Here is a 14,369-nt window from a genome sequence, read left to right on the forward strand (position 1 = left end):
GCCGCTCCGGACTGTTTAGAATGTTGACAGACACCGGAGAGCCAATCAGCTTCGCTTTGCAAAGTTCCGTTACGCGAAAAGTACGCGAACCGGAGCGCTACCCGGGACGCTGTCACAGATATATCTGTTTTTTAAAACGTTAATTTCTAAAAATCCACTGGAGCACATATATTGAGACCTAGTAAAGGCACATCGGGCTAACAGTCCCTACAATTTTGCCAAATTTCGTGCAAATCCATTCAGCCGTTCGAGCTAAAAGTGAGGCCAACCGCCCTATGGAAAACTCAATGTTAAAAACGTGTTTTGGGACCCCCTTTTTTCTCAGCCCCCCCTTGACGAACCCCCCCAAATTTTCAGGGGCTGCTCAGAAACAAGATGTGCCATTTTCCTGAAAATTTCAGCCAATTCCGTCCACAAACGCCAAAGTTATTAGACATAGAATTTTCAAAAATCCCATAGGAAAAAAATCCTAACTATATATACCTACTGGCGACCGCCAGTAGGTAATATATATATATATATATATATATATATATATATATATATATATATATATATATATATATATATATATTCACTGAAAAAAACCATAGGTTTCAGGCCGTATATAGTTAGGAATTAGCATTTAAAAAACCTTTAAAATTCACTCAAAAAACTATACGTTTTAGGGGTGTTATAGTTAGCTGGACATTTCACTCATACAAAACCATTGAAATTGCTCCTATATAGTTAGTTGTACTAACTATATTTCGCGCACCCGCAATCCACTGCTGATGATGTCACATATTACATCATTCATGACATGGTCAGTGACATCACTGATGACATCTCAAATGACATCACTGATGACATTATCCAGTGAATGTGGTTTGCTTCGTTATTTAAATATGCATTATATATACAGCAATTTGCATTGAAGAATGAGTGGATATATAATAATAAATATTTGGATGGAGGATTTAGTAGCAGTGTCATTGACTGTTTACTTGACCAATTTATAGTGTCTCACTAAATATAGTGGATAGTGACTAAACTGTGTGAATATCTGTATCACTTTGTCAGTTGTTGTGTAAACTGGTTCTCCAGTTGGTAGCTAGCTATGTGAAAGTCTATATTAGTTATTGATTAGTTAACTGAGTATTTGTATGGGAGAGTGAATGTCTGTGTGGTTCGGTGGGGGGTTTGTGACTGCCCAAAGATGTGTGAATACTTGATTCACTAGATATATGAAGTTAAAAGTATATGTTCTAACAGTTGTTTGGGTGAGTGAATATTTTTATGGGTGTGGTGATGAGCAAATATATTTCTCAATGGTACATTTCCAACAAACTAGAAAAATAAAAGGCAGTGTATGTGTCAGTTGTTGTATATAAATAAGTATACATAAGGCTCAATGATTGTGTGAGTGACTGTATGGATAACTGTATACTTGTAATAATGATTTTATAATTCACTAAGTATGACTTACTATCTAAATGAATAGATGAAGTTGTGTTTGTATAAGTGTGTAGCTAAGTAAATATGTAAGTATGATTGTTTGCATAAGTGAGTAGGATGACTTCATATGTGAATAGGATGTGTGCTGGTGTGTAATGTCGATATAGGTGTATAAGTATTTTTGATAGTGTTCTATTGTTCATTGACAGCATGTATGAGTGAATCTACAGGTAAGTGATTAGATGTGTGTATACATCTATAAATCACTGAGTGGGTTTTTAGATACTTGTATTGCTGTGACAATGGATTCAAATATGATACTCTGTATTTTACAAAGAGTGATGAAAGATTTTACTACACTTATGATGTCCCCTCATTGCTTGCCTTACGCCCTCCCTTACGCTCTCACTGTGCCCATTTGTTTCATCCGTCTGATATCAATTATCTCTGTAGGAACTGTAATTGGAATCCCTCTATCCTAAATATAGGTATCCCACACCCTTCTCCAGCTCTGGAATGGAGATTGTATCTCCTAAATTGCAGGTCCGTATGTAAACACCACACGGAATTACATACAATGATTGAAGAGCTCAACCCCCACGCACTTTTCCTAACGGAAACTTGGCTTCACTTAGACAACGATCCAGCGATTGGGTGGGCCATTCCCCAGGGCTTTACGCTCAAGAGGCTGGACCGTCAGACTGGGAGGGGCGGGGGACTGGCTATTGTCTATCGAGACAATTATAAATGCCGTATTACCCCTACCACCTCACCTACCTGCGAAAGTGTTCATTTTTCGGTAGAATTCTCCCCTACTACCACCTTTTCAGGAATATTAGCCTATCGCCCTCCAGGTGCTTTAAAAAACTCCATCGCTCAAATAACCGATCTTGCTGCTAGCATTGTGCTGTCTTCACCCAACTTCACTCTACTGGGGGACCTTAATCTGCATCTTGATGACCCTCACAATACAGCAGCCAATACGCTCCGCTCTAACCTTTCAGCACTGGATCTTCATCAAAAAGGATTTCATATAACCCACAATAGAGGCCATCTTCTGGATCACATTTATAGCAACAGCGACGATCTTACAGTGCTAACCCCGATTCCGTTACCATGGACCGACCACTTTTTGGTTCCTTTTATCTGGCATACATATTCTCCCATCCCCACTTGTCATCTTGCTAAACAGCGGGGTAGGAAGTGGTCTTCACTCCCCCTCTCTGAATGGGAAACTGCACTGGCCAGAGACCCCCCGAGAAAAGCCCCGAATGCCGATATCGCTGCCAATAATTTCGATAGCTGGATCTCTTCCTCTCTGGACATGGTCCTCCCTGTGCGAGTTACCAATGTCACTAAAAGACTGAGACCTGCTCCTTGGTTCACTCCTAACCTTAAATCGAGGAAACAACTCTGTCGGAAATATGAAAGAGCCTGGAGACAAGATTACTCCCAAGACAAGAAAACTAGTTATAGAGCGGCCATCAGGCTCTATAAACGGGAGCAAAAAACAGCACAAGCCTCTTATTACGGCAGCAAAATCGAGGATGCCGCTAATGCCCCAAGGGAAATCTTCAAAATCGTTAAAACCCTTACCTCTCCCCCTACTGAATGTCCCTCCGTGGAGGGTGCCCAGGATCGCTGTATCAACCTGGCGAACTTTTTCTCCCAAAAGATTCAGACTATATACTGTTCTTTTGGAGAAGTCGATAGCACCCCGGACCCCTCTTCCCCTACTTTCCTGTCCACTGCTACTCCTTGCCAGCTAAATACCATTCCTCTTTTAGATATGCCTACTCTGGACAGACTTACTTCTCAAATTACCTCTGGTTCACCCAGTGACTCAGCATCCCCCCAGACCCTTCTGAAGGTAGTGGACATAATCCGCCCGGTCATACTGGACGTCCTCAACACCTCCATCACCACAAAATCTGTACCCCCGTCATGGAAGTGCGCAATGGTGAGGGCTCTGTTGAAGAAGCCCAACCTGGACCAGGACAACCTGGCGAACTATCGCCCTATCTCTTTGCTCCCTTGGCTGAGTAAACTATTGGAGAGGCACGTGAACAACATCTTGATGAGCCATTTGGAATCAAATGGGCTCCTGCGTGCCTCCCAAACAGGGTTCCGCCCTCGACATGGAACCGAAACCGCTCTCCTAGCGGTAACGGAGGAAGCTAGAACTGTGTTGGACCAGGGTGGAAAGGTCGCCATTATCTTATTAGATCTAAGTGCTGCGTTCGACACAGTCAACCATGTCACGCTTTTACAACGCCTGGCGGACATGGGTGTGTCGGGCGCAGCCTTAGAATGGCTGACATCCTTCCTGGCTGACCGCTTCTTTCAGGTCTTCGAGGGCGAGGTGACATCCCCTAAACACCCTCTCAGATGTGGGGCTCCTCAGGGCTCCTCCCTGAGCCCCACTCTGTTTAATGTCTACATGGAGCCCCTAGACAGGATAGTCCATCCCTTTGGTGTGCGTATTGTCACCTACGCAGACGATACCCAACTGGTGGTCTCCTTAGACCACCAGGAGGGATCGTCCAGCACCTTAGGCTCCTGTCTGGAGGCGGTCTCCAGATGGATGCAATCCTCATGTTTAAAACTCAACGGGGAGAAGACAGACGTCATCTTGCTGGGCAATTCCTCTCCCTCGGGTTTTGCATCCTCCTGGCCTCCATGTTTAGGCCCACCCCCCACGCCCAAACCTCAAATAAAAAGCCTAGGGATTTGGCTTGATACCGACCTGAACTTTTCGGTACAAGCTACGAAGACTGCGGCTACCTGTTTTGGGTTGATGAGGATGCTACGGAGGGTGCTCCCTCTGCTCCCATTTCAGGCAAGGAGGATCCTGATCCAGGCCCTTATACTATCTCGCCTGGATTACGGGAATGTCCTCTATATGGGAGCTCCTGCCTATACCATCCACAGGCTCCAAGTCGCCCAAAACAGTGCAGCCCGTCTACTCTACAACCTTCCCCGTTGGCAGTCAGCGAGGAATGCTTTGAGGGAACTTCACTGGCTTCCTATAGCTGGAAGAATACAATTTAAGGCCATGTGTATTTTACACAAGGCCTTCCATCGCACCGGCCCTGCAATTCTTCAGTCCCTGGTCACTCCCTATGCTCCATCTCGTTCTCTTCGGTCCAGCTCCTCTCAGTTGGCCACTCCCATCAGAGTCAAGAAGGCTCGATGGGGTGGCCGCTCCTTCTCACACACTGCGGCAAGGCTATGGAACACCCTCCCTCTGCCTCTGCGGGAAACTTTAAACCATCTCTCCTTTAGGAAAACTTTAAAAACACACTTGTATACTACATTCTGTTGACCTGCCCTGAGCCCTTGCTAACTGAATTTCTGTCACTAGCGCTACGAGGCCTCCGGGTAGATAGCGCTATACAAGTACTGCTTCATTCATTCATTCATTCATTCATTCATTCATTCATTCAAGGTGTATGTGATTGTGACGTGGATGATGTCTTCAGTGATGTCATCAGTGATGTCATTTGAAATGTCATCAGTGATGTCACTGACCATGTCATGAATGATGTAATATGTGACATCATCAGCAGTGGATTGCGGGTGCGCAAAATATAGTATAGGAGCAATTTTAATGGTTTTGTATGAGTGAAATGTCCAGATAACTATAACACCCCTAAAACATATAGTTTTTTGAGTGAATTTTAAAGGGTTTTTTAAATGCTAATTCCTAACTATATAAGGCCTGAAACCTATGGTTTTTTCAGTGAATTTCAAAGGTTTTTTAAAAGCTAATTCCTAACTATATAAAGTCTGAAACCTATGGTTTTTCAGTGAATTTGCAAGGTTTTTTAAATTCTAATTCCTAACTATATAAGGCCTGAAACCTATGTTTTTTTCAGTGAATTTCAAAGGTTTTTTTAATGCTAATTCCTAACTATATAAGACCTGAAAGCCCACCAGGAATCTCCAGTATGCGCCAGGGGACTGCATTGCAGAGAGGTGTAATGAAGCCACGCCCCTTTTTACACCTCTCTGCAATGCAGCCCCCGGGCATGTTTGCAGAGGGGGAAATAATTTCCCTTGCATACTGGGGGTCCCTGGGGGCCAACTAGCCCACCTTGAACCTGCAGTATGCGCCAGGGGGCTGCATTGCAGAGAGGTGTAATGAGGCCACACCCTTTTTTACACCTCTCTGCAACGCAGCCCCGTGCATGTTTGAAGAGGGGGAACTAATTCCCCTTGCATACTGGGGGCACCTGGGGGCCAACTAGCCCACCAGAAGCCTCCAGTATGCACCAGGGGGCTGTGTTGCTTTGCCCCGGAGGTCGGTAGTCCCCGGGGCAGTGTGGGGGGGATTGGGTGCCCCCCACACTTCTTTATCACTACGCAGTTGATGAAGCGGGCTTTAAAGATAAGTTTAGTTTTAGCACGCAGATTTAAACTCCCATAATTTTTAATAATACTAATGAGTGTTGCATGTTTTTGTATACTGATTCAACCTAGAGTAATGTGCACCTACACGAACACGCGGGTCTAATTATATGTGCTCTTGACATGTTTGTCATTTTGTTATAAATAATACATTTACCTTGTCTTTCGTTTTGTCCAATATTATTTGCAGCTCTTTCAAATAATAGCATGTGCATTCTTTTTAATGTGCTTTTGTTTATGTCGTGTCATTTATGTGACTGTGTTATGTTTGTCTTTTGTATGCAAAGCTAGGTAACATAGACTAATGGGTTAACTTTAGCAAAGGGGGGTGGGTAACAGAATAATTATCATTTCTTGAATTAATTCTTGCCTTGTGTTTCCTTGCATACTAGAGTCATGCTAAAAGAGGCCTGTGGCCTATTTCTAAAATGGAAGCCTGAAGTCCTGTCAAAGATGGGCCTTGCACAGCAGCATTTGAAAAAGGAAAATATTTTCTTTGAAAGCCGTTCGTAAAAGCAAGGCTGTGTGGAAGTAAAATGTTCTCTTGACAAAGCTTTCATGGTTAAGGACAGGATGAGCAGCGGCAAAAAGGCTTTGGCGCAGGAAGCAAATGGATAATTTTACCTAATGTTGCCAGTCACGGAAGAGCCTGTGACACTCCTAGTCTATGAACAATGCCGCTCTTGAGGAAGCGTGATTTTCACTATGCAAAAGGCAAATGACTTCATCGGATGACATTTCTTGACCAATCACGTTTCGTGTCGCTCAGATATTTGTATTCTTTTAGTTAGTTTTAGATAGGAAAAAGGTATAAAAAATGGCCCCTTGGAAAGAGCACTGCTGGCTCGTTCCTGTGCTCCAGAGATGCTGTTGGACTTTCGTTTCACGTAAGATTCATTTGGAACTTTACTTTTTCCCGTTAGGTTTTTTTAGTTAAAGTTAGGGAATAGGGTCTAGGGAAGCTACCTAATGTTTGATTTCTCATGCTGATGTTGTTTTGAGCTGACAGCCAAATGTGCCTTTCTAATAAATAATTTGCTTCATTAAAAATTGCTAATAAAAGAGATTTAATCTTTAAAATGCATTTTGTCTTTAAATAAAGTTAATAAAATAGATTCTGAAATGACAAGCTGGTCTTGTTTGTTTCTTTGAGTTACCAATAGTTAATCCATTGCCTATGATTTTGACATAATAATATGTCTATAAAATGTTTCAGATTAATTAAGTCATAAGATCCAGTTAGTCAATTCATGTCTCAGTCATTTATGGGCCTAGTGTTGGATATATGAATAATGGTGAGTATTATGGTGTAGAGTGATCATTTGAGACAGAATTTCCTTTGGCCCGCTGGTTCAAATCTTTGGTAGCAGAGGATGGTTACTATGGTAACTGACATGTTACATGGTAATTACATAGGATACATGTTTAACACATGTTAAGTTTTGTCTAGTTGTTATATGTTGTCAAAAGGTTTTTCCAGCAGTGAGAGAAATCTTAAATGCCGGCAGAGTAGTGTGACAGGTGAAGTTACACTGTTAATTTGTTCTGTTTCAAATTAGTGGTACTGAAATATCACTAAGTGTTGTCGACGTACAACACAAGTTTAGGGATTTTTAGGTATGATAGGTTGCATGAATAGTGAGGTTTGCCTGTGAAATCGTAGCTCTGAGTCTAGGGACAAAGGGCCCGTTTTAAAACTAGTTGCGAAAAGAGTAGTAGGATTTTTCCGAGCTTGTGTGAAGGGTGAGGTAACGTTGTCTATTCTTACTGGCGTTTCTCGATTTCTATTGGTTGATTAGAGTCCTGCTGAAGATTTCATGTATGCATGAGTAGGGTTTTCCGTTTAAAAGTTGCAAAACTGTTTTGTGAAAATAGCGTCATCTATTTCACGAGAGTGAATTCTTGAATGTCTGGTAAAACTATCACTTTGTTTAGCGAAACGGACAAATGGCTTGTTTTTCTGTAGTTATTAACAGAAATCCATTAAAAAGGATTGTTTTAAAATGGCGCTGTGAAAATATTTTGTAAAGGAGGGGTGAGTTTACGGAGTGACACTGATACGTGCAGCTTTGCTGCAGCGGCAGTATACGTCACAGGGTTCGCGCTGTGATTGGTCGACATACGTCACAGTGAGCGCGCTGATTGGTTCACGTGATCATGACGAGCTGTTAGCTGATTGGTCATTTCTGAAAACAGGATTCTCATTGGTTGAGCAAGGTAGTAACGTGGCTTAACCTGATTGGCTTGTTGGTGAGTTTCACGCACGGATTGGCTAGAGTAGCGGAACAACAGAAAAATATTTACGATCTTTTCTAAATTGTACGGAATAGTTTAAAAACATGAGTTATTGGTATAAAGAAGAAAAAAAGCCTTCATGGTTTCAGAAAATGAAAAATGTATTCAATCCCGACAAGAAAATTGAAGCGCGTGGTGAAAAATTACTTCATAAGTATAAGACACCCGCAGCATACATGGAAGGAGAATATGGTTATCATACTGTTCTCTGGTTTGAAAATTGGATGCTTTATACCAAAGATGATGGTGTTTTAGCCTGGCCAGAAGATGGATCGTTTAATGTTAAAGTTTTAAGAAACTTGAGAGATAAAATGATGGCTCTTTCACCAAGACCCAGACCCACTCAATTTGAAGTTTTAGTTGAATGGGAAGTTGAAATGATGGAACTTGAGCGAGAAAATTGGGGAAAACCAAGAGGCATCGATAGGGAAACCCACCAAGATAAAACGAGACATGGAGAAAACGAGACATGTATGAAGGATTGTATCCGGTTTTAGAAATGGTTGTAGGACAATCAGGTCAAAAGAATTCTCAGAAAACGTCATCTTGATCAAGAATTAGATGATGCAGTTTTAGAGGATATGTTAAATAGTCCTCCACCTTATCAGCCAGGTTGTTCACATTCTACCCCAAGGAGTCTTCCAGATATTTCTCCTAGTGCACCTAGAGAGATTGAAGATTCACCCAGATTTATGAGATTACCTGAAAGAGCGAGAACAGGTAGCAGAACAACTACCCCAAGAGAAAGTTTGAATTCGAGAAATAATTTCCTGAAAATTGATAAAAAGACAGAGTTGCCTGGTAATATACCAAATATTTTGGAGTATTTAAAAGCAAAGGGAGAATCAGTTAACAAAAGGCATGGAAGCAGCGACAGTCCCAGTTACAATTGGCCCTGTTGTACCAGTTTTTGATCAGAGTGGAAATAAACATTCTGTTGTAACAAATCCTTTAAATGCAGAAATACAAAAGGTGGCTGAAAATTTTTATTCTGAGTTAACAGAAATTCACAAAGATAAAACGATGCCAAATTTAACATTTAAATCAAAGTTTGTCAAATGTCACACCATCAGCTGCAGAATCAGATTCTGGTTCCATGAATAAAACAGATTTGACACAAATTCCTCAACAAGTTCCAGAGTCTAAACAACTTTGATGTTGCAAGATTAAAAGCAGATTTAGAAGAATTAATTAATGGCACGATTGGTACTGACTGTTTGAAGCAATATCAGGATGATGAATTATTGTTCATTTGTAAGAGCATTCTGTGGAAAACTAAGAATAAATATGAACAGTTTAAAGAAGTGGCTGCTGAATTAGAAATAGATTTGAGTCATCAAAAACAATTGCAAAAATATTATAGAGTGGATTTTACAGAGAAAGATATTGAGAACCTAAATACTACAGGCAGAATAACCCATGTAAAATAATTAATTGTGTATCTAAAAAGATTAGGTGATTTAAGTAAACGGAGAGTTAAATGGACAAAGAAAAGAGAAGAAGAAAGGAGAGAAAGAGGAGAAGTTTTTGGTGAATTTCCTATGAGGGAAATAGCTGGTGGGGGTTATGTTCACGTCCCATGGACAAGACAGGATATTCTTCTCTTTACGAATGATTTTCCACGGCTGAGTGAAAAGCCGGTGGAATGGTACCGTCAGGTTGACAGGTTCATTAAAGTCTCAAAGGTTCTGTGGAGTGATCTTGATGGTTTCTTTGACATTGTTGTCCCGTCAGATCTTTGGACAGAATGTAACATTTTCTGTCAGTTGGCCCAAAGAAGAACCAGCTCGACATAAAATAACAGGTGCTCCTTCAGACATTGTCATGGATTTCTTTGACAAAGTAATTGTCTGGCTGAAAAACAAGATTCCTCCAAAAGAAGTAGATTGGGTTAAAATAGACAGGATAAACCAAGAACCAAAAGAATCGGTTCATTCCTTTTATGAGAGATTACTCCTGGTTTTTAAACAATACAGTGGCTATGAAAAATTAAGTGAAAGTGACATGAGCCACTTCATTTACAGGTTTGTTTATGGCCTAGGACCTGAGTTTGGGGATATGATTAAAAACGGAATTGTTGGTTGGCAATCACTTTCAGTTGATGACATTCTGAGAAAGGCAACATATTGCAGTGATGAGTTAGATGCAAAACAAAAGAAACTCAAGGAAAAGGCAATGTGGGCACAAGTGAAGGTAGCTTAACAGCAGATAGCAACCTTAGAAAATAAAAAATTTCAGCAGAATCCAGAAAGATTCAAAGGAGGGAACTTTACGAATAAGCCTAAATTTAACATAAATGTTGAAGAGCTAAAACAAAAGCTACCTTGTTTTAATTGCGGCGAAATTGGACACTGGAAGCGGGAGTGTAAAAATCTGCCCAGAAATTTAAAAAATTCATCGTTAAATCCACAGATGCAGAGTGAGGTAAATCAGCAGCAACAGCTACAGCGACAAGTTAAATGAAATAAGTCAGCAGCAGCAACTACAGCGACAGTTAGCGAATCAGCAGAACCAATTGATTCAGCAGAACCAAATTCCACAGCCACCCTTGCCAAATTGCATGAATACACAGAGATACAGTCCAGAGACGGGTTTCTGCGGAGCTGAAAAGGTAAAAAGATCACAAAAAGTAAATGTGTCAAATGTCTCTCAGCAATTTTGGCTATAAGAAAATGAGACCAGTGATTCAGAGTATTTCTCATGACGGTGCCTGAGAGAGGAGGAAGAGTGTGTGCTTGGAGCCACTCTTGAGGTAGATCAGTCAGGTCCATTTGTAAATGGTAAAGTGAATGACAAAGATATCACTTTTCTTGTGGACACTGGTGCTACCCGTTCTACTGTTAGATCAGTGGAAATTGAAAATCTTCCTCTCTCGGGTGAAACCATCCAGGTAGTTGGCGTAGCTAATCAACAGATTAAAACAAACCTGACAAAGCCAGTTGATGTAGAAATTGGAAATTACAAAGACAAACACAGATTTATTGTCTGTAACAGCAGTCCTGTTAATCTTTTAGGACGTGATCTGTTATGCAAGATGAATTGCAAAATCTATTGCTCACCGGAAGGTATTGAGCTTCAAACTTTAGAAGAAGATGGTCAGTATAAATTGACACTGCTATTGGTTGATGAAGAAAATAAAATGTACCCTGCTTTTGATAAAAATAACTTACCTGAAGAATTGAAAGAGACAGTGAATCTGAAAATTTGGGATCTAACTGGTGATGAAATGGATTTAATGAAACATGTGGACCCAGTAAAAAGTACTGTGAGACAGGAAATTGACTTTACAAACATTCCCCAGTACAAAATGAAACCTGAAACTATTGAGGGTGTCATTCCTGTGATTGAAAAATTCATTACGCAAGGTGTTTTGAGAGAAATTAAAAGCAGTCCATGTAATTCACCGATTATGGGAATTAAAAAGCCAAACAGAACGTACAGAATAGTTCAGGACCTGAGAAAGGTTAATAAGATAGTCGTTACTTGCTGTCCAATTGTACCAAACCCAGCGGTAATCTTATATCAGATTCCGCATGATGCAGAATGGTACACGGTCATTGACCTTTGTAATGCCTTCTTTACGGTTCCATTGCATCCAGATAGCCAACAGATTTTTGCGTTCAGATTCCAGGATCGCTTATTAGCATGGTGTTGGATCCCTCAAGGGTATACTGAGAGTCCATCTATCTTTAATCAGTTGTTAAAGAAATCCCTGGAAGATTTAAAATTACCTGGACAGTCAACATTGGTCCAGTATATAGATGACCTCCTTATTGCAGGGAAAACAAGAGAAAATTGTGTAACTGACACGATTACACTTTTGAATCGGTTGGCAGATGAAGGACATAAAGTGTCACCTGCAAAACTACAGTTTTGCAAACAAGAGGTTAAATACCTTGGTCACAGGATTGCAAAGGGAATCAGACAAGTGACAATTGAAAGAATAAAAATGATTCGAGCAATACAACCACCGACAACACAGAGACAGATCAGAATGTTTCTAGGAATGGTTGGTTATTGTCGCCAATGGATTTGTGGGTTTTCAGTAATTGCAAAACCTTTGCAAAGATTAACAAAAGCAGACATAAAAGACCCGTTTGTTTTGACAAAAACAGAATTAGAGGCTTTTGAGGAGCTAAAGAAGAGTCTCTGTGAAGCACCAGCATTAGGGATGCCTGACTACGACAAGGAATTTGAGCTGCACTGTAGTGAAAGGGAAGGTTGTGCATTATCAGTTCTCATTCAGAAACATGGAAAACTGAGAAAACCTATAGCTTACTTTTCAGCTGTTCTTGATCCTGTTGCAAAAGCATTCACAGGTTGCTTAAAAGCAGTGGCTGCAACAAGTGTAAGCCTTGAACAAAGTGAGGGGATCATAATGGGATTTCCTGTAAAAGTGTATGTACCTCATTCAGTTGAGACACTTCTTACTAGAAGTAAAACACAGCACCTGTTGAGTAACAGGTTGACCAAATATGAAAAAGTTATTCTGGGATCAGATAATGTATCCATTGCAAGGTGTGTTAATCTCAATCCAGCTACACTTTTACCAGATACTGTGGTTTCTGAAATCGACAATGAAGCTGATGATGTTGATCATGAGTGTTTGGATGTTTTAGAATACTGTACTAAACCCAGAAAAGACATTAAAGATGTGCCTTTACCAGAGTCAGACATTGTTTACTTTATTGATGGCTCCTGTTTAAGAACAGATGAAGGCATTCTGAAAGCAGCATATTCAGTCTGCACAGTTTTCTGAAATAGTTGAGGGTTCAACTCTTAAAGGAATTCGTTCAGCACAAGTGGCAGAATTAGTTGCTTTAATGTGTGCCTGTGAGGAAGCAGCAGGGAAGAAAGTTACCATAGTGACTGAAAGTCAGTATGGATATGGCGTAGTCCATGACTATGGTCAGCTTTGGTCTCAAAGAGGTTATTTGACCTCTGCGGAAACTCCAATCAGAAATGCAAAATTGATCAAAAAACTGATTGATGGCATTCAGTTACCAGAGAAAATAGCTGTTGTCAAATGCGGAGCGCACAAAAAAGGACAAGATTACATAACTAAAGGAAATGCCTTTGCAGATGAAACTGCACGTTACTGTGCGAAAAATAATCTTTCACTTAATCGGTGAAAGAATAATGACCATATAATGAACTCTCTCATGCTAATATCTGTAGTTGAAACATGGCCGGGAGTGAAAGACTTACAAGATGAGGCAAATGATGAGGAGAAAAACACATGGCTCAAAGAAGGTTGCAGACAGCAAGAGGAAGATAAAATTTGGGTTTAAAAAGATGGCAGACCTGTTATGCCCAGTTGCATGATTGCTGACATGGCACGGATGTACCATGGTCCAGGTCACTTAGGAAGAGACACAATGATCAGACAGTTCAGGGAGACTTGGTATAATCCAAAATTTAGGGTTATTGCAGAGTCACTTTGCCAGCGTTGTTTGATCTGCCATCAAATCAATCAAAACAGAAAAACAGTTGTAAGCATGGGAACCATAGGACGGGAGGGTGGTCCTTTTACCAGATTGCAAATGGATTTCATTGACATGCCACCACATAACAAGTTAAGATACGTCCTTGTTATTGTCTGTCTGTTCTCAAGATGGGTGGAAGCGTTCCCAACACGTCACAATGATTCAATTACTGTGGCTAAATTGCTTTTAAGGGAGATCATACCTAGATATGGATTTCCAGTAACTATTGAAAGTGATCGTGGCACACATTTTGAAAACAGACTGATGAAACAGGAGTTTAGAATTACTAACACGAAGAGAGATCATTATATGACATTTCTAAAAAGTTAAATTTTGGGTTTATATTTGGTGATTTTAAAATCACCAGATGAGGGAGTTGATGAAGCAGACTTTAAAGATAAGTTTAGTTTTAGCACGCAGATATAAACTCCCATAATTTTTAATAATACTAATGAGTGTTGCATGTTTTTTTTATACTGATTCATCCTAGAGTAATGTGCACCTACACGAACACGCGGGTCTAATTATATGTGCTCTTGACATGTTTGTCATTTTGTTATAAATAATACATTTACCTTGTCTTTCGTTTTGTCCAATATTAATTGCAGCTGTTTCAAATAATAGCATGTGCATTCTTTTTAATGTGCTTTTGTTTATGTCATGTCATTTTATGTGACTGTGTTATGTTTGTCTTTTGTATGCAAAGCTAGGTACCATAGACTAATGGGTTAACTTTAGCAA

The sequence above is a fragment of the Lissotriton vulgaris genome, chromosome 10 (assembly GCF_964263255.1).
Source record: "Lissotriton vulgaris chromosome 10, aLisVul1.2, whole genome shotgun sequence".
NCBI classification, from domain to species: Eukaryota; Metazoa; Chordata; class Amphibia; order Caudata; family Salamandridae; genus Lissotriton; species Lissotriton vulgaris.